This window comes from Gracilinanus agilis, chromosome 2, assembly GCF_016433145.1.
Source record: "Gracilinanus agilis isolate LMUSP501 chromosome 2, AgileGrace, whole genome shotgun sequence".
NCBI classification, from domain to species: Eukaryota; Metazoa; Chordata; class Mammalia; order Didelphimorphia; family Didelphidae; genus Gracilinanus; species Gracilinanus agilis.
In genome coordinates, this window is record NC_058131.1 from 253,313,621 (window position 1) to 253,318,895 (window position 5,275).

A 5,275-nucleotide genomic window follows, 5' to 3' on the forward strand; every position below is an offset into this window, starting at 1 on the left:
TGAGGACTATTGGTTACCCTCAACATGGTTAGACCAACTGCTGAGATGGTTATACCAGGCTGTGGCTGCTGGGCTCCAGGTTCTTAGAGCCACAGGTGAGGGTTGGGTGAGAGGTGGACATCAAAAGTGATGAGCAGGGGCAGACAGATCCTGGATTGTCTGACCTCAGACACTGCCTAGCTGTGTGACCCTGAACAAAATCACTTTAATCCAATTGCCTTGGAACTGATAACAGTATTAATTCTAAAAGAGAAGGTAAGAGTTTAAAAAAAGGAGGAGGAGGGCAAAAGCAACCCCGAAAAGGCTCACCTAGCCTTCACACCAAAGGTGCTAGCCTCCCTGAACACCCCATACATCCCATGACACCTTGCACTTATTGGGAATTTATTAATAAATTAGATATCCAGGACTCATTTTCCCATCTAGAAAATGAGGTCAGATCAGTAGACTACTGAGGTCCTTTCTTGTTCTAATCCTTAATCTATGAATTGAATACACAGTTCCTAATGTAGAAGCATCAGGAAAATAGGGACATAGATAGAGAAGAATCATTATCAATAATCATTATATTTTTATTACTTAACATTAAGTTTTAAAACTTAGTAATCAATGCACGCCTATTCAATAGAGCAAACTATAATAATCTATTGTTGTCAGAGAAATGTCTTGATAGGACATGTGTCTAGAAGTATCCCTTTCAGAATTCATGGCAGGTCAAGAGAGTTACCTCAATATTTAAGATTATCATAATAATAAATATGAAAGCACCTTAGATGCTGAGATAATTTCTGGCTTTATTTTGATATTCCTGAAGACCCTACATTGTTTAAATGGGTATTTTGGAGTTATATGCACACTCTACTTTCTAGTATAAACTTTGATAATATCTCTACCTTTATTTGTTGTTGTTTTATAAATTCTCATTCATGTTTTTGGAATATATGGTGATATGTGGCCTAATTTCTGCCAGACTGTTCTCCAGTTTTCCAAACATTTTTTTAACAAATAGGAAGTGTTTTCACAGATAATTAGTTTTCTACTTTATCAGATATTGAGCTATTGAATTCTATTGTTGCTGAAACTTTCTTGTCTAACCTGTTCCATTGATCTCTCTCTCTCTTTTTTAACCAATACCAGATGGTTTTGATGACCAAAGCTTTATGATATAATTTTATGGCCAGAAGTGCTAATTCCACGTTCATTCTGGTATCTTTTTATCATTTCCCTTGAAATACTAGATTTTTTTATTATTCCAAATGCATTTTGTTATTATTTTATCAAGTATAAAATATCTCCATGTTAATTTAATGGCATATGATTAAAAGCACAAATTAATTTTGGTAGTATTATGGTTTTTAATTATATTAGTACAGCCTAATCACAAACACTAGATATTCCTCCAGCTATTTAAGTTGTTCTTTATTTCTTTAAGGAGTTTTGTCATTGAATCTGCAATAGGTTTCTTTGTGGTTTGGCAGGTTGTTCCTGATATATTCTGCGTTAGTTGGATCTAGATTTCCTTTTCTATTAATGCTTCTTGTGTTTTGTTCTTATTATACAGAAATGCTATTGATTTTTAAGGATTTCTTTTTTTAGCCTACAACTTTGCTAAAGCTTTTAATTGTCTTAATAAGTATCTTTGCCAGTTCTCAAGGATTTTCCAAGAAAATCATCCCTTGTCAGCAGAGGAGTTTTACCTACTTTTTACCTGTCTTTATGTCTTTAATTTCTTTCTCCTCTCTTATTGCTATTTTCAGAATTATATCAAATAATTGTCGAGAGAATGGGTACCGTTGTGTCACTCTGTTACCTATTAGAAATAGTTCTAGTACATCTTTATTGCATATAACAACTGCTTTTGGTTTTAGATAAATGTTTCATCTGTTGCTAATATATTTCAGTTATCTCCTGTCAAGATGGAAATTTGGACAGGGCTCAAAAGTCCTCACCTTCTGAGTTATAACCAGGGAAGGAAAGACCTTCAGTTTTTCCATTACTGATAAAAAAATGTGTTCACTTTTTTTTCTCCATTAGCCAAGTTGGGCTCCAGAATGACAAGGAGAATGACATCCAGCAATGTCTAGGTCAGAGGTATCAAACATCTATCACTTCAGCCCACAACGTTCCAGAGTGTAATCAGGAACCAGATTACATTGTAATTGGGAAATACTTAACAAAATGAATAAAAATACAATAGAACATAAATAATGTTGATATGTGATTTTCTAAGACAATATGTAGCCTGAGTGGCAGCTGGGTGGCTCAGTGGATTAAGAGCTGGTGGACCTGTGAACTGATTTAACCATTCTGTAGAACAATTTGGTACTTTGCCCTAAGAACTTTAAAACCATGCATAATACCCTTTTGATTCAGCAATACCACTAGTAGATCTGTATCCCAATAGGATTTTTTAAAAGGGGGAAAGGACCTCTTTGTGCAAAAATATTTATAGCAGCAATTTTTGTGGTGACAAAGAATTGGAAACTAAAGGGCTGTCCATCAATTGGGGAATGGCTAAACAAGTCGTTGTATATGATTGTAATGGAATACTACTGGACTATAAGAAATGATGTGAAGTATGATTTAAGAAAGACCTGGAAAGATTCATGCAAACTGATGCAATGTGAAGTGAGCAGAACTAAGAGAACATTATACATGCTAACAGCAATATTATATGATAAACATTTATGAATGACTTAGCTATTCCTAGCAACATGGTGATCTAAGAAAATCCTCAAGGACTCATGATGAAAAATGCTATCTGCCTCCAAAGAACTGATGGAATCTGAATGCAAACTGAGACATATTGTATTTCACTTTATTTCTTCCCTTTTCTTTTGTTTGTTCAAGTTCTCTCTCACGAAAGGACTAATATGGAAAGAAGTTTTACACTGTTATACATGTAAAATCTATATCAGATTGTTTGCCATCTGGGAGTGGGGAGAGAAAGGAGGGAGGGCAAAAATTTGGTTTAAACTTAAAGAAAATGAATGTTAAAAATTATTTTTTTATATTTTTTCATTTTCATGACCCTGAAATTAACTTCAATTATCTACCCTTTACTACTTGTTCTTCTGCCTTGAAATCCATTCTAAGACCAAAAAAAAAAGGCAGGGGAATGCTAGGCAGGTTCCTCTCACTATCTGGTAATACGCATTGAAGGAAAATGTCTAAATGGTGGCTCAGTGGATGAGAGTCAGACCTAGAAAAAGGAGGTCCTGTGTTCAAATTTAACCTTAGACACTTCCTAACTGTGTGACCCCCATTGCCTACCCCATACCACTCTTCTGCCTTGAAACCAATACATAATATTGATTCTAAGACAGAAGGTAAGGGTTTAAAAAATAATAATAATTTCATATCTATTCATCCATTTGAGTACAGAGATGGATGGGATAGAAAAAATTAATTTTTTCATAAAATTTCAGGTAATTTTTCAATAAAAATGATCATTTCATGTAATTGAGTCAAAATGAAATATTAGTAAATTTTTTAGAAATCCAAATATGATGTTCCAGCTACCTTTCTAGACATCCAGTATAGACATACCAAAAGATAGAGAAGCTAATACAGGTGGCCAGCCATGTGATTCACCTTTACAATCTCACTAGAGCCAAACTGGCATTTTCTCTCTGACTGCCTGAGTTTCTCTTTTCTAGCTGTCACAGGGACTCACAAGGCTGCCTATAACATAATCCTCAAATATGACTTCAACTGCCCGCAGTTATGAGTCATGCTGCTATTTATTGAGAAATTTTTTGAAAATTTATTGAGAAAACTCCAGAATATCATAATTCCATGGTGCCAACTCTGAGGTACCTATCACCTCACAGTTATCAGATTGGCTAATATGAAAAAAAAAGAACAGGACAACTGCTGGAAGGGATTGAGAAAAACAGAGATTCTAACACATGGTTGGTGGAGCTGTGATCTTGTCCAACCGTTCAGGAGAACAATTTGAAACTATGCCCAAAGGGCTATCAAACTGTGCATACCCTTTGATCCAGCTGTATTACTACTAAATCTGCATCCCAAAGAAATAAAAAGAAAAAGGAAAAAGACCTATCTGTATAGAAATAGAGTATCTCCAAAGTCTAACATCTCCAACTACCTACTGGACATTCCAAACTGGACATACAGAACTTACATCTTGAACTCAACATGTCCAAAGCTGAATTAATTTTCTTTCCCCCAAATCCTTCTCTTTTTCTAACTTTCCTATTACTGTGGGGGTAACACTATTCTCCTAATCATCCAGGCTTGCAACCTAGGTATCATCCTAGATGACTCCTTCTGACTTATCTCCCATATCCAATCTGCTGCCAAATCTTGTCAATTTTATCTTTATAGCACCCCTGCCATATATCCCTTTTCCCCCTCTGCTACCATGGGCACTTTGGTTTAAGCCCTCATCTCCTTACTCCTGAAGTATGCAAATAAGTTGTTTCTTGGTCTCCCTGCTACAAGTCTCTCCCCACTCTAGTCCATCCTTCCCTGAAATGCCAAGGTAATCTTCCTAAAATACAGGTTTGATCCCGCCACTCCCCCTACTCAATAAACTACAGAGACTCAGTATCACATCTAGAATCAAATATAAAAATATAAAATCTTCTGTTTTGTTCTTCATAACCCACCCTCCCTACCTATACAGTCTTCTTATACCTTGTACCCTCCACCCCCTACGTATTCTGATCCAGTAGCACTGACCTCTTTGCTGTTCAACAAGATGCTCCATTTCCTGACTCGGCACATTTTCACTGGATGCTTTTTCCCATGCCTGGAATGCTCTTTCTCTTCATTTCCATCTCCTGACTTCCCTAGCTTCCTTCGGATCTCAGCTAAAATCCTACCTTCTACAAGAAGTCTTTCTTCATCTCCCTGAATTCTAGTGTATTCTCTCCATTGATTTTATGTACATCATTATTATGATTATTATACTTATGCAATGTATATATTATAAATGTTATAATCATGATGAAAATCTATATCTTACACATAGTTGTTTGCACATTGTCTCTCCCATTAGACTGATAGTTTCTTGAGAACAAGAACTATCTTTTGCCTTTCTTTGTATTTCCAGGACTCTTTAACACAATGCCTGGCACAAAGTTGGCTCTCAAATTTTTATTGACTGACTGACCCATGAGGCTACAATTGATTTCTCTCCTGACTATTAGGAGGAGTTAAGGAGAAGAGGGGCAGCTGAGTGGCTAAGTAGAAGGAGAGCCAGGTCTGAAGATGAAAAGAGAAGGAAGAAGAAGAAGAAGAAGAAGAA